The sequence below is a fragment of the Ailuropoda melanoleuca genome, chromosome 7 (genome assembly GCF_002007445.2).
Source record: "Ailuropoda melanoleuca isolate Jingjing chromosome 7, ASM200744v2, whole genome shotgun sequence".
Classification (NCBI taxonomy): Eukaryota; Metazoa; Chordata; class Mammalia; order Carnivora; family Ursidae; genus Ailuropoda; species Ailuropoda melanoleuca.
In genome coordinates, this window is record NC_048224.1 from 42,485,989 (window position 1) to 42,510,509 (window position 24,521).

Below are 24,521 nucleotides of genomic sequence, written 5' to 3' on the forward strand. Positions count from 1 at the left end.
TATCTTTTTTAAAAGTTTCTATTTAAATTCCAGTTAACATACACTGTAACATTAGTTTCATGTGTAAATGTAGTGATTCAGCATTTCCATATATAGCTCGTGCTCCCCACAACAAGTGCTCTCCTCCCCCCTCTACCTCCCCTCTGGTAACCATCAGTTTGTTCTCTACGGTTAAGAGTCTGTTTCTTGGTTTGCCTCTCTCTCAATCTTCCCTTTTACAGGATCTTGAAAACCAAGTTTAGGAGCTTGGACAAGGTCAGTCTCTATTGAAGAGTGTGCTGTACTTCTGCTCAAAGCAATTCTCACCCCACTGCCCATACTTTGTATCCTTTTTCTTCTCCCCTCTAATCCAAGACCTATCTATTGTTCAAGATAACCTAATTTTACCACTTCTGTTTTTCATCCATGCTTTCATTTATGAGATGCTCAGTAGTTACTGAACTAAATTCTAGGTACAGGGTGAGTTCCTGAGAATAGAATGGCATCCTGATGCTATTTAAGTCTAGCAGGGAAAACTGTCAAGACCAGAAAATTACAACTTCCTGTGAAAAGTGCTAGGATGTACGGGATGCTGGGTGCCTACAGAAGGGGCCCCTGCATTGTATGGGAAAAGATTTAGAAATGACTCCTCTGGAAAAAGGGCATCCAATGTACGTAATGAAGGTGTGAAGGGGTTAAACCTAGATCCATGCAGAGGAAGCTATGTATAGTGTCTGGGAGGTGAGAGAGAGCTCTGTTTCTGAGACCTCAATGTGAACTGACCAAATGAAATGCTTAGAGCATGAGAGGTGTGGTAATAATCAGTGTCCAAGATGATCCCTGATGATTTTAGTCTCCTGGTATTTATTTATACTCTTGTGTAGTTTCCTCCTGCATTAAATAGGGTGAATCTGTGTAATCACTAAAATATTTTGGAAATGATAATGTGTGACTTCCAAGGCCAAGGCAAAAAGAACTTGTAGCTTATACCTTGCCCTTTCTTGGATAGCTCAGTCTGAGGGTATGCCAGTTGCCGTGTCATAGGGACACTCAACTAGTCGTACGGAGACAACCACACAGTGAAGAACTGAGGTCTCCTGCCAACAATGAGCATTCACTTGCCAGGCATATGAGTCAGTTCTATTGGAAGTGGACCCTCTACTCCCAGGCAAGCTTTTAGACAACTGCAACCTCAGATGACATCTTGTCTGTGACCTCAAGAGAATCCTGAACCAGAACTCCCCAGCCGAGCTGCTCCTAACCCATGGAAAGTGTGTGAGACAATAAATATTTGTTGTTTTAAGACATGCAATTTTGGGGCAATTTATTACACAGCAATAGACAACTGATATAAGAGAAAAGGTGATATGCGCTAGGACTGAGGAAGTAGACATGGGTCAAATCATACAGGGATTTATAGGGCCTGTTAAGATGTTGGGACTTACAGAAAAATAGTGAATCATTAATGGAGTTTAAGCAGGGGAATGATGTCATCAGGTTCATATTCCTGCAGATTCTGAGATAACTGTGTTCTTAAACTTCTCTTTCTTACATGGTGCTGAACACAATGCTTTACATTAAACATGACAAATGCAAATTTCAACTGAAGAATGATGGCTTGTAGACAGTATAAGATCTCTCAGTAGCTGCAAGAAAGGACAATCTCTGGTTCCCAAACTAAGTAAAATTGTTGAAATACAGCTCCAATATGCCCCCACTCCCCACCAAGCCCATATTCACGGACGGGTGAAGTGAAATGCCTGCTGTCAAGCATGTTCAATGCAGTCTCTTTATAAAAGGGGGGGGTGTGTAGGAAGAACATCTACCTAACAGACATATCATAATATAACATGATTTTTCCAAATATATTTATATTCTTGGTGTGGGAGTTAGAGTAATGATTTGACCCCAAAATGTCAAAATATGTGAAATAAAACTATAGAATCATATAGTCCTAGAGTCATAAAAAGACTGTAGAAGTAATTTAGTCCAACTTCCAACCCAATGCTGGATTCATCTATAGAAAGACTAATCACAGCACCTATAATTTACTGAGTATTAATTGTTAGGCATCCTGCTAAAACCTTTACTAACATCACCTGATTGATCACTAAGGCACATTAAGAGGTACTTATTATTGCCAATTTTTTAAATAAATAAATAAATAACCAAGCCAAGGTTTAGAAAGCCTAGGTCAATTCTCCTTAAACTCCAATGTGCATACAAATGGCCTGGGGACCTTGTTAAAATACAGATCCTGACTCAGTAGATATGGCGTGAAACCCAAGTTTCTGCGTTTCTAACAGGCACCTGAGTGATGATAGCACAGGCAGGTAAATACCACGAAAGTTTCAAGGGAAGGATGTGGTAGATTTAAAGTTTCTCCCACCTAACTTTAAAGAGTAAGTTCTTGACACTAACACATGCATCTCCACCCCACTGGAACGGTGAGTACCCGTTCCTACTCAAATGTTTCAACTTGCTTGGAGTCCTCGACTTCACAAGGTGGCTCCCGTTTCCAATTCTGAAGCTATAACTTTAAGGTCCTTTCTTGTGCTGAATCAAATTCTGTACCCATGGAACTGCCGTGGACAACTTGTTGAACCATTACCAAAGAAACACTTTATGATTTGATTATTGTTCCTTCTGAGTTCTCCATTCATCAGGGAGCCATGGAGAGAAGGGGAGAATCTGGATACCAACATACCTCTTGAACCCATAACATTCATTAATGAATAACTGGATAAATGATGGGGCCAGAGGCACTTGGGTGGCTCAGTCAGTTAAGACTCTTGATTCCTACTCAGGTCATGATCTCAGGGTCGTGAGATTGAGCCCCACCCCCCACGTTCAGTGTGGAGTCTGTTTGAGACTCTCTCTCCTCCTCTGTCCATCCCCTCCCCATGCTCACTCTCTCAAAAAAAAAAAAAAAAAAAAAAGATGGGGCCAGAGGCATACTATTCTAGAACAAGTCCAAACTTTTACTACCTGAATCAGATCTAAAATAATAGTAATGTAGAAGACAGAGCCAATTGTAACCAGAACCAATTTTCCTTTTTCATGTGATTTCCAGTCACCAGTATGAATATGGCCTTGAAAATACTGATAAATAAAATATATCATGAGTCATATTAATTAGATCCCTCCAATTACCCGTATGGGTCAATTCAATCTACTCTTTCTTCCATTCGTATAGACTAAGGTGTAACAAGTTGCCCACAGAAAATGTGTTATGGCTCTGTGGATCAAATCTATAAGCTATGAATGGTGAGAGTAACTTTCCTATAAATTGGCTGTGTGCTCTCAAATACTAAGCTAAATTATTTAGTCTCAAGGAGAATACAATAATATATACAAAAGTCACTGAGCTGGGAGTCAGAAAACTTGAGTTCTAATACCATCTCTAAATCCAATTTGTGTTTTCATCTAACCATCTACAAAAAGGGCGGTTAGCTGGAATCAGATCAAATGGTCACCCATTTCTCTTCCAGGTCAGAAATTCTAGGTGTTAGTTTCACAGAGTGCAAGCGAAGCCTTGGGTTCCAAAGCTGAAAGGCATCAAGCATCTCATAACCTAGTACCAAACTGTCAATTACTTTTCTTCATTTTCTAATGGCAGCAGGAAAAAAAAAATCAGGGTTGTTAGAAAATGAAACAGTGATGTCTACAGAGGGTTCTAATCTGTTACTCACTTTTTCAGGACAGGATGTATTTCTCTCAAAAGCCAGCCGAGGTAAAAGATTCACAGACGGATGGTGGCAATTCATGCTGCCCTGCCACTCAGTTCAGAACGTACTGAATTAATAGATACTTGGAAACCTTTCTCAATTCCATAGTCCCGGCTCACAAATAGGAATTATGAGGTTTTTGATGTCCTGCTGATATTATATTGTTTCTTGATGTTCCTTGGGTAAATTTCTTTAAGTGTCTATCCTCAGCTGAAATGATACCTTATAATTTTTTCCATCAATAATCCTTAGTAACTTGTAAGAAGATGGCCCCTAAAACTCTGCCATCTACCATTGGGAGACCAAGTTTCCATTTCAATGATAAACCACAAGAATTTTAGAAGCTATGGGCCAACTTTTATGGAGGTTTCTTGTTAATATTACTCATGATATATTTTCCCCCTATTACTCCAAAGCCATATCCCTTTCAACGACTGGAAAGAGTGTGTATTGTCTGAGTTTAGTGTCTGTAGAGGCAGAGGCTTGGGGAAAATAAGGGTTCTTGGGTGTAGATTCGGCACCAGGAAAGTGCTCTGATTATAGAATGGCAGAATCAGACTTTAGAGAGTGACAGGCAAAGAGAAAAGGAGGAGCTCACATTTATCGACATCAGCTCTGTGCCAGGCACATGCAAGTACCTTACCTGTATTTACTGGTTTAAGTCCTGAGAGGGAGCCATTAATTAACTCTGCTTTCCAAGTGAAGAAATTAAGTGGGACTGCAAGAGTTTAAACGACATGCCCAAATTCACACAGCTAGCAAGCAACAGAGAACCAGTGGCTCCAAAAAGTCTTTTGTGACCTAGAATCTAAACTCTTTTCAACACTCCTAGCCCTGCTGCTTACTTGTTAAGTTACCTTGGATGAGTTATTTAACACAGCAGAAACTCTACTCCCTCATCTATTTAAAAAACTCGAGAGAGAGAGAAAGAGATAGGGTGAGTGACTGTAGGGTGCTTTTGATGCTTTTACCCAGAATGAACAGAGTCTCTAGCAATATACAAGCCCATTAAAAACTGTAAACATTAAAGTCATCAATGTATCACTACTGCAGCACGCTGCTCTTTTAAGTACATATATACACACATACATACACACAACGCTAAGGCAGAGGAGGAAGAGAGGGCGGAAGAAGAAAAATAATGCCATTTTCCCCTTTAACAGTGTGCTGACATGCATTTTGATTTTTGTGGTCATGAGGGTGACACTTTAGGACTCCACCATATGCTTCTTGGACCACAGTCAGGATGAAGGGGAGCACCCTTTACAAATGGTTTTGCCTTTGTCTTTCCTCCAATTACATTCTCTCCTCCCCACTTCTTACTCTGGCCTCCTGTCTAATTGCTTAAGGCCTCCTTGTTCTCTCTTATCTCTGAAACCTTCATCTTGAGAGATGTGGCCTCGGGAGGCAGGAAAGGAGTGGTCAAGGGGATGGATGGAAACAGCCAGATGCCTGTGGTCGAGGAGAGGCCCCACTCAATGACAACGCAAAGGAGTAGGCAGGTTATATACAGTTATCCAGAATCACCCAAATTCAGATTCCTGAGCTGCCAGGGCCGCCAGTGTTGAACATAACTACATAGAACTCTAGGCCCGTAGAGATCATCTAGTATCCTTGGTCCATTCAACAGACAGGAAGACCAAGGCACAAGGCAAGGGACTCTGAGCACCAGGGAGTGAAGGCCAAGGCTGTTCTGGTGGTCAGTCTCCTCTTCACACAGGCTGGTGCCTCAGTCCCTACATCATCTTCTGTGAGGAGGTACATCATAGCGACTGCAGGGGTTTCCAACTGTCACTTTTGTCTCTGTCTTCTCTACCCCCAGGTTCCTGACATGGGAGTTCCAAAAGATATTCATCACTCTTACTGTCTTTATCCACTTCAAAACCATCAAACTTTTCCCAAAACAGGTTACTCTCTTTTTCCGATCCTGAATTTCAACCCTGGAATATTCTTCAGTAAGAACTCAAATGAGGGAAGTTAAATGAAAACAAATATTCTTCAGACTTACAAACTTATAGAACTTATACACATATATATGCTTTTTGGTGCACAGGTGTGTGTGTGTGTGGTATTCCACAACATAATTGCTATCAGCAACTGACTTGCTTTTGAACATTGTACAAGCAGGTCCCCATTTTTCTCTCAGACTTCTAGTCCATTAGGATGAGAGGGTTTTGTTAGATTACTCTGAGTTTTTTCATCTTACCTTAGAAGTCCAGGCTTTCTCTGAGCTGGCTGCTGTATTTCTGAGTGATATTTTTTAAAACCTAGCCCCTTGGCTTATCAAATATACAAACCAAGTTAGAGTATACATTTTAGGGAGCTCCAACTCAAGTTTTACATAATTGTGATCGCTCTTTTTTATTTTTTTTTATAGTTTTGAAGTCCCAGGAGAAGCCATATTTAAGCCTTGGAGAAGTCATATTTAAAAAAAAAAAAAAAGCTAATGAATTCATTTATTCCGTTTGGAAATCTTTGTGTTTTCGTTGGTGGTATTCTTCACCCCACCCCCTCTTTGGAGATCAAAAGCTCCTCTTTTGGACCAAGGGACAAATCAGGTTTTAGAAATTGCCACACTTTCTCCACCCTCCCTCCAAACAGGCGGCAGCTTGGGCTTTTTGGATCTTGACAGTTGCGTTCCCCCTTTGTCCCCGAGGTGGTCCAGGGGAGGACCCAGGCCATTGTCCCAGGCTCCAACCTTTGTTGGATTCTTGAGAAAGGACTGCTAAGGCAGACACAAGGTCGGCTTTCAAGTTTTCCCGCCTCGAAAACTCTATTGAGGCGTTTTGTGTGGTTACTTGTGGGGGTCAGGCTTCTGATCTGACCCCTCGCATCCCAGGGTAATTAGAGCATGCAGAACAGCACCTCCTTCCTGGCTAATTGGCTCTCTCAATGAACCTTTCAGAGAGGAAGTTTGTCTATGACTCACTTGCCCTCCACAGCACACTTCAGGCCCCAGCACACTCATCTGTCTAGGTGATGGGATAGAGATTTAGGAAGCGATTAGAACTGGGATCAAACAAGGCCGATTGCCCTATTAGCAATGGGGCCCATTAACTCTTTCAAGCTGTCTACCACCCTGGTGGGAAACTGAATGCAACTGAAAGCACTTTCTCAGGCTTGGTGATGCTAACATGTTTATAATGTATTTCCAAAAAGTACCGTAGCTCCTGGGATCTACCTGGGAATCAATTAGCATGGTATAAAAACAGCAACATTTAGCTTGACATAACAAACACCTTAGGAAAAGACAGAAAGATGCCAGGGAAGGGAGTTGAAGTAGAAAATAGTTATTTTAATAAATCATGATACAATGGTGGCAGGAATCGGGTATAGGGAGGCAATAAGGATTCTGTTCTCTGACTGTCACTATGGTCACCAGCTCTGTGAAGCTTCGTGCAGTTAATTCAAGGAAGCAAGTGTGAAGGCTCCTCAACAGCCCTAGACACAAGACCTCCCTGGAACGATTCTTGTGGACTGCCCCCAAGCCAGGCCACTCCATCTGGTAATGGCCACATTACATTTCCTGCTGGAAGGAGTAAGGATTCTTAGCAGGCTCCAGTGCAGACAAATTAGGTCTTGGTTTTGTAGGTCATCTCTTGTTTTTCATGAATGATTTACCTCCTACTTTCCTGGCTGATGCCCAGGTCATTCACAGACTGTAACTTGAATCTTCCCTGACAGGTTGTGACTTTTAGGAGTTCTTAAGTGGTGAGTTATGTGAGCAAGGAATGCTAAATGTTAAAAATAAAGACAAACAGCAGGCTATTAACGCCGCTTACTTTAAGAATGGCAAGGAAGGATGGGGGAGTGAGGGTAGAAGAGTACTTTTTCTTCACACAGTTTTGAGGTTATACTTCCTATGGTAATAAGTTTTAATTCTGAAAATGTGAAAAAGAAGTCAAGCAGAGAAGGCAATGATCATACAGTCTCATTTAATGTGGAACATAAGGAATAGCATGAAAGACATTAGGAGAAGGAAGGGAAAAATGAAGGAATGGAAATCAGAGGGGGAGACGAAGCACGAGAGACTATGGACTCCAGGAAACAAACTGAGGGTTTCAGAAGGGAGCGGGGTGGAGGGATAGGTTAGCCTAGTGATGAGGATTAAGGAGGGCACATATTGCAATGAGCACTGGGTGTTGCACGCAAACAATGAATCATGGAACAGTACATCAAAAACTAATGAAGTACTGTATAGTGACTAACATAATAAAAAATAAAATAAAAATGGGTTTATATATTTTTCATAAGGAGAACATGTAAGTTGGCTTTTCTTTATCTCAGCTTTTTTATTTGACGCATCTTGTGTCACATGGATTAGTTAAGTATGAGATTTTACAAATGAAAAAAACTCTTATTTAGGAGTTCATATAGGTCAGCCTATATATTTGCATATTGAATCTCAGCTCTACCACTTACTGGCTGGATAGTTTGGGATAATTTATTCAATTTCACCAAAGATCCAAGATCTTCATCTGCTAAATGGAGATATCTTGTAAATATAATTAGTAGTTTGCCATATGGACTAAAAATATAAAAAAGACAATGCATATTCAGTGTCTAGTACCACACTGAACACCAGAGGATGGCTTTGTCAATGGAGTGAATGCTGGTGTTGTCATTGTAGTTCAGGGAGCTCTGTTCCAGGAGAATTAAGTCACGATCACCCAACGGGAGAGTCTGCATTCTATGCCCTCTGACTTCAAGCTCGCTTCCCTCTCAGGACCCCACGTGGGTCCCTCTATTAATCTTTATTCAGAGGTTTAAGGGAGCATGTTTGCTTTATTGTCTCCATTTTATACAAGAAGAAACAAAAGAAAAATGTTATGACTGGCTCAAATCATCCAGAACTCTCTTCATAGCCTAACAGTATTGTTCACTCAGAAATCCTACTGTTTTTGCAAGAGAAAAAAGTGGTATTGTTAGGGTACCACAGATGATCTCCCCATCCTGGATTATGGTATTCTTGTGATTTTTCTCACTGTGGGATTTTAACAAACTGAATCCACTGGTGGAAATGGTTTGATTTCTCTCTCCTGCATCATGAGCTCCTTGAGAGCACACATATTCTCTGTATACAGTGCCTGACACTTATCATAACCTTTGAATGGGCAACGATAAAAGCTTAAACTGTGAAAAAAAATAAAAGCGAATATCCACAAATATAGTGCAGATGATTTTCCCAATTAGATGTTAAATGTTAATGGTGAGACACAATGTTCTTCATTCTTACATCCTAAGCAACATGCGCTGTGCCTGGGGCACAGCAGGGCTCAATAAATGCTTGCTGAATGCTACTCAATAAATGAATTATAGCTACTATTTGAAAATCTTAAAAAAAAAAAAAAGGGAGGAGAAGAAGGAGGAGAAGGAGGAGAAACTTCAAGGAACCACCACTTCATTTGCTGACTGCAAGGTATGTCCCTGGGTAATCACCCAAAGAGAGAGAGAGAGCGCCAGACTTTGAATCCTTTAGACAATAGGAAAAGAAAAGGAGGGAAGAGGAGGGAATAGGGAGACACAAAAGGAGAAGGAAGAAGATATACAGAAAAGATGGAGAAGAAAAGAGGACAGGAAGAAAGAAGTAAGTTTTATGCTCCTAAACCCTGTCTTATGAATAGTGCATACAAGGGGTGGGAACACAAATGAGGCTTGGCTTATAAAGAAACAAGACAAAGGGTCAGAATTTTCTGAATTAACAAGAGTGGTATTTGTAGCACACTTGGGAGAGTATGTAACAAGACTTCTATTTTCAGGCCCCACTATGAATTCATGCCAATTTTATACAAGATGCACAACAGCTTCCTGCTATTCTCTCTCTTCACATACACACGTGCACGTACACTGTTTATCTTCACACGTATGTGTTTTAGAGGTAGCAATGTCTGCTAAAAACTCTTCTTACGTGTCACACTCAAGGTTCATAGTCTGGTGAAAAGACCAGAACTGAAACCTGTTGTTTCCTCCCTGCCCGTTTAGTAAGGACTGTGCAATCTGCGGCTGCTTAGAAGCGGAGTCTGTGCTAGAAAGCACACGGGCCTGGGGTCAGGAGACCGGGATTCCAGTCCTTTGAGTTGTGGCAGCCCTTACTTGACCTGGACCTATTCCTTTTCTCTTACGACGTCAGTTTTGCTCTTGTGGGAAGAATCCTAAATAAAAAATCTTTAAGGTTTCTTAAATTTTGACATCTGTTGTCTTCTTTCCCTAACTACTTTGGCCTTGAAAATGAGGTGCCCTATGGGGCTGGTCAGCTACTGTTTATATGTGTTGTTAGGGTTCATGCAAAGGGCTTTATGTGCAATATCTCATTTTCCTCACATCAACTCTACAAGAGGGTATTGCTTTTCGATTTTATAGATAAGGGCTAGAATCTCAGAGAAATAAGTTCTGATCATATTCCTTTATTGTAACTTTTGAGATGGCCCTATGTAAAGGAGTACCTTGATAGGATCTTCACAAGCAGGGACTCTATACAGACACCAGACGGCTGCCTTTCTTCCTACTAGATGGTAGATACTTTTGGAATACCAAGCCACATAAATAAGAGCAATGAGCCATTTGCTGATTTCCTTTCCTTGGAGAAACTGTCAAGAGGGAAGTCCATAGGCTGGGAAGGATTTTCTTTCTTTCCATAAAATCTGTTTATCCTTGAGGAAAAACACTTCTTTCTCTTGGATTCAGTCATTCCAACTGCAAAGGAGGGAGAAAGAGGAATATGGCATTGATCTGGATAGTGCATTGGATAAGAGCACACCAAAGCTTTGGTGCTTAGGTTAAATTCTAAGCCCCTCCTTTCTAGATCTACGCCCTTTTGCAAGTTACTTAACCTCACTCAAACTCAGTTATATTAGCTGTAAGTTGGGAATAACAGGAATTTTTTCCCTGCCATTTTCTTGTGAGTATTGAGTGAACTCAGGCATGTGAAAAAAGTAGCATGGTGCCTGGTAAAGTACAAATTAACTATTACTATTATTCTCTTGATGAAAGTGTGAATAACATGGGTAGAAGAGTTGATTTCTAAAAACTCTCCCTAATGCCATTTAAGAGTAGACTCTGTGTATAGATCTTGAACCCTGATTTCCGAGTCTAGTTATACCCCGAGGAAGGGCATTCTTGGAGGAGGGCTCAGCAGGTACACAGGATGGAAGCAAGAGTCAAGCTCATGCTGGGAAGCACAAACAGCTCTATACAGTTGGAACACCGGGTGGGTGTGTATGCTGTGGGATGGAGACTCAGTGAGAAGAGAGACTGGGAAAATAAGCAGTGAGGGAATCATGGAGCACCCTAGATAGCAGGTGACAAAGGAAGCGGGCTATATCCTGAAAGCAGTGGGGGCCAGAGAAGTGTCAAGATGAAGTTAGCATTGTAAAGTGAAGAAAGGTAGTGACATACATATGTCTACGGAGCACTTGCTCAGCTAATAAGCTGGTTTTATTTAGATCATATGTTGATTTTGGGAATGATTTGGGAGGTTAGGCTTGAATGAGTGATGAGGTGTCCTGGGGGCTCTCCCAAACCACTTCTTGGCACTGCCACTGGTGGGATTCAGAGGAAAGAGAGAGAAGCTGGACCCTGGGAGGCCTGCAAAGAGGCTTCTGTAGTTCTCTGTGGAGGGATGCTGTGAGCTGGACTAGGGCAGTGGCCATGGGCATGTGGAGGGACAAGTTCTAGTCCACGGTGAGGTTGGAAGGGCAGCCTCTCTAGAGCTTGGCTGCCAGTTTGGACGTCACCCTTGGGTTCAGAAACCCGATCGCCGAGACTCTGCCCACCCCAGGGGCTGCTCTGTGGACCCAAGGCCTAGCATAACACAAAGGACAATGAGGTCAGTTCCTGGGCCCCTGGGGACCACTGCTTGCAGAAGGAGAACAGGCATGCCAGGTAGGAGTTTGTCAAACACTCTTCCTCCTCCACCCCTTGATTTCGGGAATGCACAGAGAACCACTGTGGTTTGGATGTGAGACATGGAGCACAGCAGCCAAATGAAGTCAGGCTGTCCGTCTGTTCTAAATTTAACTCCTTAACCACGTTTGGGCACAGTACCTTGTCTGAGGTTGTTTTCTCCCCCAAATGTATAATGTCAGGGTGTGCCAGAGAGGGATGCAGGCAATGACGGCAGTGGGCCTAGGAGAAAATACGAGAAGCCCCTACAGCCAATCTGATTAGCACCTACACTCCCAATTGTATCCTTCACCCCGAAACCTTACTTGGTCACCAATGACTGGCTACAGGCAAGCCGCCTTCTTCAAACAGATTTTGACAAAATTACCATTTCAGAGTCTCTGCACGTAAGTGTGATTCAGTGCTGCTTTCCTTAACTTCTTTTAGGGGCATAAAATTTGGAAAATATTAATAATTGCTATTTTAGGCATTCTTCATGTAGAAGGCACAGAGCTAAGCATTCTCTATTTGTTATCTCACTTAACCCTCACAGCAACCCTATGAATTAAATACTATTATTAGCTTCTTTATACAGATTGGGGAAAAAAACTTACTCTGATTAAGTAACATGCCCAAGGCCTCACAGCTAGCCAATAAAAAGAATCTAGACTTGAATTCAATATTATCTCAAACCGAATAGTACTGCACAGATTCCTCAGTGTAGGGAAGTACCTGCACAGACCAGCTGAGCCAGCCTGCTACTTACAGAGAGGTAAAATAAAATATCATAAGGCGGGGTGGGGGAGGTGCCTGGGTGGCTCAGTCAGCTGAGTGTTCAGCTCTTGATTTCAGCTTAGGTCATGATCTCAGTGTCCTGAGTTCAAGCCCCACGTGGCTTGATTCTCTCCCTCTGCTCCTCTCCCTGCTTGTATGCTCTCTCTCTCTCTCAAAATATATAGAAAAAATAAAATAAAATAAAATAAAATAAAATAAAATAAAATAAAATAAAATAAAATAAAATATCATCAGCCCATTACAGAGAGAGAGAGAGAAGGAGGACCACAGATTAGTCGTGTGCCCTAAATCTCACAAGAAGTGAGCAAGTACTGGAACCAGGATGCCTATTTCCAAGAAAATGATCCAGAATTAAGAGCCAGTTTGCTGTCAGATATTAAAAACAAGACAAAATAAACACAAAACTTTGTATTTTGAACTACTTTTAAACTTACTAAAAAGTTGTAAAACTAGAACACAGTTTCCATATATCCTGTAACCAACCTCCCCCAATGTTAACATACTATGTAACTATAGTACAACCATCAGAACCAGAAAATTAACATTGGTACATCACTATTAACTAAACTCAAGGCTTTACTGAAATGTCATGTTTTCCACTCATGTTTTTTTCCTGTTCCAGAATTCTATCAAGATCCCACATTACAGTTAGTCATTATTTTTTAGCTCCTAAAGACTGTAACAGTTCTTCAGTCTTTGTCTTTCACAACTCTGACACCTTCGAAGAGTACTAGTTAGTTATTTTGTGGAAAGTCCCTCAGTTTGTGTTTGTCTAGTGTTTCCACATGACTGGACTGAGGGTAATACATTTGGGGCATGAATGTCACCAAAATGATGCTATATCCTCCTTAGTGCATCTTATCGTTGGGTTTTTGCTATCTGTGTGTCTTACTGCTGGTGATGTGATGCTACCCTTGATCACTTGGAGAAGGTGGTTTCCGCTGGGTTGCTCCACTATAAAGCTGCTCTCCCCTCTGCCCCTGCATTTGGCAAGTATCTTGGGAACTATATCTTTGAGACTGTATCTATCCTGTTTCTCTCCAATCTTTCATGGACTGATTTTAGCATTCATTTAGTAAAACTTGTATGCAGCAAGAATCCCTGTGCTGTTTGCTCACTGTTCAATTTCAATTTCTTCCCTTCCATTTGTATTAATGTGAATTCCATTGTAAGGAAGGACTATCCATTCAGTCCCATCTATGTATACAATCAAATATTTTTAAATCCTCATGAACTCATGGATATTTATTTTATTCATGGATTTTATTTTATTCTAATCCAATACTATCATTTTCTATTTTGTTGCTCAAAGTATTCAGCTTTGTCTATAAGAAGCCCTTGCGGGTTTGCTGCCAGATATCTTTTTTTTTTTTTTTAAGATTTTATTTATTTGACAGAGAGAGACGCAGCGAGAGAGGGAACACAAGCAGGGGGAGTGGGAGAGGGAGAAGCAGGCTTCCGCTGAGCAGGGAGCCCCATGAGCAGGGAGCCCCATGCAGGGCTCAGATCCCAGGACCCTGGGATCATGACCTGAGCCGAAGGCAGACGCTTAATGGCTGAGCCACCCAGGCACCCCTGCTGCTAGATATCTTGAATCACAGTGCTTAATGTTCTTTTCATGAATTGAAGCAGCTGCCTAAAACAGAAATAGGAATTATTTCTTGGTTCCTCTTTTCCTCTTACTTCTTACACTCTCTTCCACCTTCATCTTGTTTCCAAAGTCTGATAGTCTCAGTTCCAAAATGTCTTAAATCTCTCCTCATGGCCTCTACCCAGTTTGGGATCCTTCACTTCTCATCTAAACCACTACAGCATTTTGGTCTTGTTCTATTCAGTCCCTTCCTCATTGCCCTCCCCCCAACTAAACCATTTTTCACTTGGCAGATGAAATAATGTGCTGAAAACATGAAGATCAGATCACTCCCCTACAAAGGCTCCTGCTTGCTCAAGCTAAGGAGCACCAGTTCCTAGTTTGACTGGCAAGACCAACCACGATCTGGCCCGTCAACTTCTTCCTTCCCATCTACTGGTCCTCCATCTGTTTTGTGATCCCAGCTCTGAGTTCCTCACCTTTCCCACAATAGGGCATAAAGTTTCATCTTTCTGTGCTGTTGCACATGCTATTGATTTTGCTTAGAATGGCCTTAATCTTGAAGGACAGATAATAAAGGGGTTTACTCTCATTAGTGCTTTCTCTATTAATCTTGCAGATGTCTTTAAGACCCCAACTCAGAGCTGGTTTGCAATTTATAGAACCAATGCTGGAATTCCTCATTCAACAGATATCCATTTATTCAAAGGCCCCTCAACTATTTTCACAAATTCTTGGACATCTAATTTACACCATCTGGAGGAATGAGAAGGGGGTTTTGTGGAATGAATATTTTTAAATATTCTATGTGAGTTTCAATCTTGTGGCAGAGTAAGCAGAACTGTGGACTGTGATGGAGGTTAAATCCATCTTTTGTGAGTTGATTCCTTTTCCTTTTGTGGACTGACACCACCACACCACTGTCATCACCTCATCATCAACACCATTGCCTCACTATCACTACCAACACCAAAAGTTCAATGTACTACTGTGATCACCATCAGCGATAAAATTTGCACTAACATTATGACTTCTGCCCTCATCAAACCCAACAACAAAACTAAGCAACCAGTATTTCACCACTACCATCATCAGCAGCACCATTAACCACCACACCACTAAACCAGCAAGAACCAGCCTTTCCTAATTGTTAAGAGATCTTATATACACACACATATATATAATTATATATAATTTTATATATTATAGATCTTATATACACACATATTGTGTGTGTGTGTATATATATATGTGTGTGTATATATATATATATATATATATATATATATAATTTGTTTTATGTATGAAGAAACCTCGGCATGAGGAATTTAAGTAATTTGTTTAAGATATCCTGACTGGTTAAAAAAAAAAAAAAGAAAGAAAGAAAGAAAGAAAAAAAGATTATTTCACTGGTAAGTGCTGGAAAGGATAGAAATGTTAGATACAAGTACTGAGTGAATTTAAAGTCAACTCTTATATTATACAAGTGGAAAAAAAAAAAAAAACTGAAGACAAGAGGTTGAGAATGGCCCAAATCCTGCCCTTACTCTTGAACTACATTCACCGTGCTACACAGACCTATTTTCCCCCTGGACTCGAGCATTATCTTTAGATTTTTTTCTTATTGCACAGTTTTTGTCTTTTTTTTTTTAGCATCTCATACAGGCATGTATTTGCCAAATAACAGACCAAAGAAAAATGAGCACAGAACCCCAGAAAAAGACTTAAAAGGTAGTAAGAATGATTGTCCTTCCCAAAAACCCAAAACTAAACTTGACAATAAATCAATTTTTTATTTTTATTCACTTGAATCCATCCCATTAACACTGTGTGAATTTTTTTTTAAAGATTTTATTTATTTATTTATTTGACAGAGAGAGAGAGAGAGACAGCTAGCGAGAGAGGGAACACAAGCAGGGGGGTGGGAGAGGAAGAAGCAGGCTTCCAGCGGAGGAGCCTGATCCCAGAACGCTAGGATCACACCCTGAGTCGAAGGCAGACGCTTAATGACTGAGCCACCCAGGCACCCCTACACTGTGTGAATTTAATGTGCTGTCTCAGAATGAACATGGAGGCATCACTCAGTCCCCCAGACTGTAGCTCAGCAGCCAAAAAAGACTTCTGAGTCCATGACTGGGGAGAAAGGATAAAGTCTTCCAGTATGGTTGACACAGATGGAGAAGCAATGAAGCAGAGAAATGAAAGATGGTAGCGCCGGAGGGCAGAGGTAAATTTGGAGAGTCCCTTCAATCTCAATGGTGAGAAAAGGTTTGGACTTGAATGACATGGGTTCGTTGTATATTTGAGGAATGAAATGGTTTGTAGCTTCTGAATGGGTTTCTTCCTCAGGTGAGGCATAGCCAGGTCTATGGGAGAAGGAGGCAAAGCTACCACAAATTAAAATGAGTTTAGAACTTGGGCTTCTGGGAATTAAATAGGTAGTGCGGGTGGGTCACAGATCCTCTAGTTAGGTTTCTGAGACATTCTGCTGGGCAGGTTAGGAAATTCTGACAACACCCCACCCCTCCTCCTTTTGTAAATTCTGGGCCATGCATACTTCTCCCTCTTTGCACTCACTCTTTCTAATGTGCCAGTTCTTCTGGACCCTGAAGTCCCAATTGAGGCTAAAGTTAAGAATTAATTTCCTACTCTAGATTAACCAGGAACACCTGGTCTACCATGTAGTGCTCCCTCATTTCTATATCCCTATTAGAGTATTAATGATTACAGATGATAGTAGAAAATACACCAAAGTAGAGACAGAAGGCTAGGACTTGGTTCTAAAACATACATGAAATGACGGAAACAAGAATCTACACACAATGTCTCATACTGATTTTGAGTCTTATTCAATGTTATAGTTATTAATAGCTCAATCAGCCGTGTTTATAGCTTTCTTGTCCGTGTTTCTCCATCTAACTTCAACATTTTCTTCCAGGAAACTTTACTGGTTCCTCATCTTGCTACCACCCACCGAAACCCTGCCTCAGTATTTTGGTCAAACTTTGTACTAAGTCTGTCATTAAGATAGTCAATGAGTATTTCTATGACTCTATTATACCACCAGTACAGGGAGGAAGGGAGGAAGGCATGGAGGGAGGGAGGAAGGCAAACCAGGCAGACATAGTTTGCTCTTTTTAATGAGGTTATAGTAGGAAGAGGAAATCAAATAATAATGAACAACTACAAAAATTCAAAGTATCCCAAGCATTGTGAAACAGAAGCACAGACAAATTTTTACTTGGAGACCTAACCTGGTTGGGAGACCACAATGGCTTTTTCCATAGTCACATTTAGACTGAGAGATGAAGGACGAGTAGCTTTCAGCCACACAAAAAGATAAAAATGCATTCTAGGAAGAGCCAAAAAGCCATGGGTAAGCCCAAGAAATGAGAGAGAAAATTGTGAAAACTTGAGCTGTGGTTGTAGAACTATCAGGGTTAGGGAGAGTGCTAAGAGTTGCAGGAGGACACTAGGCAAGGTGTAGGACAGACAGGACATACAGGCTCAGCAAAGGACATTAGACTCCAATCTGGCGCTGTAATTGTGTTTAGGGGTTCTGTGTTTAGTACATCCTTGCACATAATAGCTTCTTAATAAATGCAAAGTTGGATGAGCTGTGAGAGGCATCAGTTGACCGAGAAGAATCCAGTAAAGTGCTGCTCTTTGTTCATTCCTCAAAAAGGTTCCTCTGCTGTAACAGAGGTCTTACAGGGAATAAGAACGTAACTGAACCTCAGTTCTCTCGTCTGTTAAATGAGGCATTACGGCAATCCCAAGAAGTATTGCATGAAAATCACCTGGTTCCTAGCAGGTACTGAGTAAGTTGTGACCTTTGTCTCCCTCCCATGCTTTTAGATTTAGAATAATCACTGATTGTGTCATCTAATATAAGAGAATCATAAATTATAAGATTCAACCAGAAGATTCCTCAAGCAGAATGTCAAAATTAAAAAACAATATCACTAATAATTATACACATATTATCATATATATGTATTTTATATATTTTATATATAATTTATTTATATACACAATGGACTTGAGTAGAAGGAAGCAAAGGAGCATTCATTAAAAGCTCAGGGGAACATACGGTCTTGTCATTTATATGTAGAAAAAGAACAACTTGGAACCCAATAATGCTTCAGATAGAATTCCAACACTAAATGCTCTAATTCTAATGGCCTCTTCTAGTTGAATTGCTTTGTTTCCATTAGGCCTGTAAAATCTGGCTTTTCTCATATCCAATCCATTAGGAAATCTTTCTGATTTTATCCTCTGAATCCCTCTTGACCCACTTGTTCTCCTCTCCATCTATTTGCTGTTGTCACTATCCAGGGTCTCATGACCTTTCCCTTGTCTCTCCACTTCATGTTTTTCCTCTCAATCTATTGCTCTACTTTGCCTGGTGAATCTTTCCATATCCCACACTGGTCTTTACCAAAATTAGTCTGTGCTATAGAAAAGGTTACAAAGCCTCCCAGGCCTGAAATCCCAGACCCTTCGCAACTGTTTATGTTTTGCTCTGCCAACATTATCAGGTGCTGGTCTTCTTTCCTTTCCCTAAACTTGAGCCAAAGTAACAGACACACAGATCGACAAAACAAAATAGAAAACTCAAAAATTAACTTAAACTTTAACCAAATTATTGCCTTTGTTTCTTAATCCTGCTCTTTTTTTATAGTAATTTTTTATTATGTTAGTCACCATACAGTACATCCCTAGTTTTTGATGTAAAGTTCCATGATTCATTACTTGTGTATAACACCCAGTGCACCATGCAATAATAAACCTGCTCTTTTGATCAAACAGCTCCCTCTGCCTGGATTCCTCCCTGCCCCCTGCCTCAAACTCAGCTTCCTTTACATCCTCAGCTCAAATGTCTCTTCTTCCATGAAGACTCCAAGGATTATCCAACCTTACCCCCAAATACCACCCTCAACTTTCCAGCTAGAAATATCATCCAAAGTCTTTTTCCTTCTCATACACAGTGTTGGGTTATCCATTTATTTAAAAAATTCATCTGTGACCATTTCTTGTTTCTGATTTTACACTACGATCCCCTAGAGGACAGGAGCTACATCTCATTCCTCACATCATCCCCAGTGCCTAGCATGGTGCTTGACACACAAGAGCTCAATATCTCTTGTGGGAATGAATCGGTTATTCTGAGTCCTTTCGGTAAATTGCAGTAAAGAGAAAGTCTGTGAAGAGAGCTGAAGCTAGTTCTGACAGATACAAGAATAATCCCCAAATAATGGTAATTCATAACATAATTTAGACAGAGAAACGAGAAACCCAAAGAGGGTTTTCTCCCTTAATGTTTATCTTTGGAGGCCTCATGTGCATTATGGCTATGAGAGTCTTGGTCTTGCTCAAAATTGTTTTGTTTTTCTTCTTTTTCCTGGCCCTCCCCCACCTCACTTTCTTTTTACAGTTCTTAAAAAGTTGAGAATGGTTTATCTTAGCATTTGTAAGTTTATTTGTGGATGCAATTGCGAAGCTCATCATGTCAGTTCTATGAGAAGTCTAAGTCCATTGTCCTTAGAAAACGAAAATGATTAACAGTGATTTGTTTTGTTACCCAATTGTTTAAATTATAATAACTCCCCATCAAGGTTTTTTAAGTACAGCTGTGTTTATGGATTAAGATCTACTGACTCAAATATTTACAGTGTTCCAAAAATTACGAGAACATACAGTGTCAGGAATTTTCCATAGGCTGCTCCCTTGAGCTGGAGTGGGTTTCTGTTCAACTTGAAGAGAAGACTTTAGACAATTTCAAAGGCCATGAACAGGTCTATGTAATTGCATCCCCAGAGAGGCACCAAATGGAATAGCTCTGGAGAAGAGAAACATCGGCCAACATGGCCACATTCAGTCATCCATGGTGACATTAAAAGAGCAGGGAATAGAGTGCTTGAGTCCCTAAGATTATGAAGGTCAGACACTACTAGCCTATAAAATCTAGCCTGTTGCTTTTACTTAATTCTATATTGTTTCAAGATGCCTCTGCCTTAATATACTTAAAGTTCAATTGACCTAGAGTGGGAACAGAGCTCCACCATTTTCTAGTTCTATGACCTGAGACAAAGTACTTCATCTTTCTGGACTTTCTGTCCTTACCTATGCAACAAGGGTATTTGTGGGAACATGAAGAGACAGCATGATGTACACATGTTCAATGAACACTCATTGACTTCCTTCTCCTTTAAGCCAGATTCTATCCTTGGAAATATTGGCTTAGAAGTGGCATTTTTTCCCCAGAGGAAGCTTTTAAAGGGTAGAAAGAATATTGTCTTGGCATATGGAAATGAGAGTTCCAACTTGTCTCTGTGGGTCACCTTGGCATGTTAGTTAATCCACTTTTCCTCTCTTGATCCCATCATGTTATCTGTTTACTTCTTATGCTCAGTGATAGGCTTCTTTATGGCTGGGAGTATGCCTTATATGGCCTTGTATGCTGTGCCACAGTGCAAAGTCTATGGTTAAGACCTAAAAGGGGGTTTGTTGAAGAAGCTGAGAGAAGGGAGAAGGGAGAAAGGAAAATGCAAAGGAAGAAAAGGGAGGAAAGAGAGAATGAAGAAAACAATCTATAAATATGGAATAAGCGAACTTTTCCTAATCCATAGGATAGTTTACAGATTGAGAGAGAGAGAAAACACACAAGCACACACACCATCCCACACACACGTAACACAAAACTGAATGGTAAAATAAAAAAATAACCTACCAACATTTTTATTGTACTTAGTTTAAATACCACTTTCACATCTACTATCTAATTTGATCCTAAAAAGTCCCTTGAACTAAGTTGGACAGGGATAATCACCCCCACTCAATGAGGGGTTAAACTGATTCTCAGATCATTTAAATTATTCACCCAAGGTTATATGGGTAAACTGTGGATTGGCACTATGGCCCCTATTTCCCAACTTGAAATGCAGAGCTCTAGCTAATACACTATGCAACTAAGATGCACTGTGGAAATTCAGGGGAAAAATACATAAATTTAAACTAAAATAATGAGAAAGAAAACAGTGAGGAATTACAACACGTTAGATGAATTAGTTATCAAAGTGTTAATGGCCTAGAAAGGGAATTAAATTCATATAAAAATTTCCAAAGTAACTAGCAGAACATAATACTTTTAAAACACCAGACAGATGCTAACTGGTACTGTTTGTAGTATTTTGATAAAGGTAGACAGGAAGCCATTTGAGGTCAGACATGCCTGCTTTTCAGTACCAGCTCAGCTACTTATCCATTCTGTGACCCTGAATCATGTGGACTTTGAGCCTCAGTTTTTCAGTCTGTAAGTGGAATTGATAATATCTGCCTCACACAGCAGTTATGAAGCTGAAATGTAACAATCTATGGAAAATATAATGCATGTTAATAATATGGCCATTACTATGAAATGGGAGAAACATTATTTTTGAAAACCTCCTTGCATTTCTGGGGTGAAGACAGATTCTGTTCTGCCACACTATCATTCTAGTTGAGACCTATGCCTTGTCCTGGCATTCTCTCCATAGCTTTATAAGGACAAGCATAGTCCCTGACAATCCACCTGACAAGAGATGTAGTCCTGAAGAATGCTGAAATGTGAGTAACCCTCTCATGGGAACATTCTGTGCCTGGCACTAAGAATGGGCTTACAGGATGGTGTGGAGGCTTGTCAAACCCCGCTGGCACCAAGTGCCTCATCTTTCTGGAGACGCTCTTACCCCGGAGTTCTAGCCAAAATCCTAGCCCTTTTCTGGATGCCTTTTGTATCAACCTGTGTCTGCTTCTGAATTCTTTATGAAAGTGAGACCCACCTCAAAAATTTATTCGTTCATCTGTTGCGTTAATCATTCATTTATCCAAACCATCCTGACTGCTCCCACGTGCCTGGTTCCAGGCTGATTTTGTAGGTCAATGACGAATTTAAGGCAAGGGTCACTGAAACCTCATCCTAACAGCTAAGGCCCTGAAGACAACCTGGTTAAAGGAAAGGTTGAGACCTCAATGAAAGAGATATGAATCTGAATTTTCATAACATCTCTATAGGCCTCAATTTCCTCATCTGGTAAAAAGAGGTGATCTCTTCTCTTAAGGGTTTCTGGAAGGATTATAGAGAGATGTGTTTAATGTACCCAGCAGATAATAAATATTCATCACATGTCACTTTTTCCTTGACATAACTTTTCAGAGGAAAAGAGAAGTGGTTGACAAAAAGTCTAAAGAGTTGGCTAAGATATTAATCTCTCATTTGGCACGTGCACAATTATTTTTGAATGAATGAAAGAGTGAAAGTCCCCAAGGCTCTTATTGTGTCTTTACTTCTTTGTCTTCTTCAGCACTTCTACAAAAAGCACTGAATAAATGTTGAATTGTGGAGACTTCATATATCTTGAGAACCAAGGAATTACATTATTTTCGATAGATAAGGGCCCATAGAAATGGTCCAGGAAGTCCCCATTTTTTCAGGCAGGATCAACATGACATACTTAGAAAGGATAATTTAGGAGACGTTAATGAAGAGATGATTTACAAAGGCATGATTAGAGAAGAGGGAGAAGAGGGGTGAGAAGAGGGAACAGTGTTACTAAAGTCTTGAGAAAGCAGACTACGGTTGTAGGAGATAAGCTCTGACAGGGGCTGTGGTCTCTAGATGAAGGACTAACCACTGTTCACTTGTGGCCTGACAGGGAGTGAAGAATGAAAATCTCAATCTCCACCATCTCCCTTTCTTCAGTCTCTTCCAGTGGCCTCCCATTGGCGAAACCCAACCAACTATCGGTGGGCACAGGACCTCACTGATACAGCACACAGAGGTCAGTGTGTTAGGTCAGAGAGCAGAAGGGAAAAGGGAAAAGGATGGTGGTGCACACAAAGAATGGTCAACAGACACATCATAACTGAGAGCAAACCGAAGCCTGGGGAAGAATGGTGACTTGCCCACATGAAGACGTCTCATTTGTAGAGGTGAGATGACAACTGAGCTTCTCCAGAGCAGTTACTTTGTGGCAGGCACTATCCACATGTTTTCACTTGTATTAATTAACTGACTGAATTCTTACATCAATCTGTGAAGCAGCACTCATAGCCCCCAAGTGAAACTGAAATATTCCACATTAAGCTGTTCTTGATCCAGTTACATAAAATGCCAGAAGCATTTAATCAGAGCTCATGAAATGTTGATAGAGGAGGAAAAACTGGAGTAGAGTGGAGAATGAAATCCAAAATTCCAAACCTCTTCATCTGCTAGAGGGCTGGGCATTAGTCACCTAATGGAGCTGTAGCAGACAGAACAAGGGTTCCCCAAAGATGTCTGTGTCCTAATCCCTGGATCATGTGACTGTATTACATTTCATGGCAAAAGAGACATTGCAGATGTGCCTACAATTATAGGAAGATTATTCCGGTTTATCCAGCTGGCTTTTTAGTGACATGAGCCCTTAAAAGCCGAGACCCTTCCCCAGCTAGAAGCAGAAGACTTGTGGAAGAAGGGTAAGTCAAAGAGATTTCAAACACAAGAACGGTCCAAAAACAGTTGCTGGATCTGTGGTCCAACCACATGCAAGGGCTAGAAAGAGGCCTGTAGGAACTAAAGGTGGCTGACACCTGAACAAATTCTTCCTTACAGCCTCCTGATAATGGCCCAAACCAGCCAACACCTTGATTTCAGCCTCTTGAGACCTGGAACAGAGAAACAGCTGAGTCTACACAGATGTCTGACCTAGAGAACAATGAGATAATAACTGTGTGTTTTTTTAATCTATGTTTGTGGCAGTTCGTCATGGCAGCAATATAAAAATTAATACAGGGGTACATGTAACTTGCATTGGATCCCCAGGAGCTCTGAGTTCTATGGACCCATTCTTTTTCAAGCTCCTCATTGTGCAGGAGTCTATGCTACGTATCCCTGCTAAACATTGTTGGACCCACTAGAGTAGCCCAGATTTAAAGAAAAAACTGACAACACTACATGTTGATGAGCATGTGGAGCAACTGGAACTCTCATACACTATTCGTGGGAATATAAAACGGTACAACTGGGGGCACCTGGGGGGGGTCAGTCGGTTGAGTATCTGACTCTTGGTTTCAGCTCAGGTCATGATCTCAGGGTCCTGGGGATCGAGCCCTGAGCTGGGCTCCATGCTTGGTGGGGACTCTGCTAGAGATTCTCTCCCCCCACCCAAATAAATAAATAAATCGTTTAAAAAATTTTTAAATAGTACAACCACTTTGGAAATATTTGTGGAAATTTCTTATAGAATTAAACATAAGTGTATACTGTGAACCAGTAATCATACTCTTTGGCATTGACCCAAGAAAAATTAAAACACATGTCCACACAACAACTTTTACATGGATATTCACAGAAGTTTTATTCAAAATAGCTAAAAACTGGGAACAGCCCAGGTTTACATTAACAGAAGAATGGAAGAATAAACTGTGACAAGTTCATACTATAGAATACTATATGCAATTTCCAGGATAGGCAAATCCATAGTAATAAAGCAGAATAGAACAGTGGTTTCCAGAAACTGGGGGCA

The 24,521-nt window shown here is 40.7% G+C and overlaps 1 long non-coding RNA gene across 2 annotated transcripts in view; it reads left to right on the forward strand.

The window, feature by feature from the left end:
- Positions 1 to 24,139, forward strand: part of LOC117803014 — a 32,946-nt gene extending 8,807 nt beyond the window's left edge. Inside the window, exons 3-4 of one of the 2 annotated variants that reach the window (XR_004626553.1) lie at positions 22,671 to 22,947; positions 23,609 to 24,139. This is a non-coding gene — a long non-coding RNA (uncharacterized LOC117803014). The remainder of the gene's footprint in view (positions 1 to 22,670; positions 22,948 to 23,608) is intronic. The other variant, XR_004626554.1, reaches the window with a different exon arrangement.
- Positions 24,140 to 24,521: the final 382 nt, after the last annotated feature.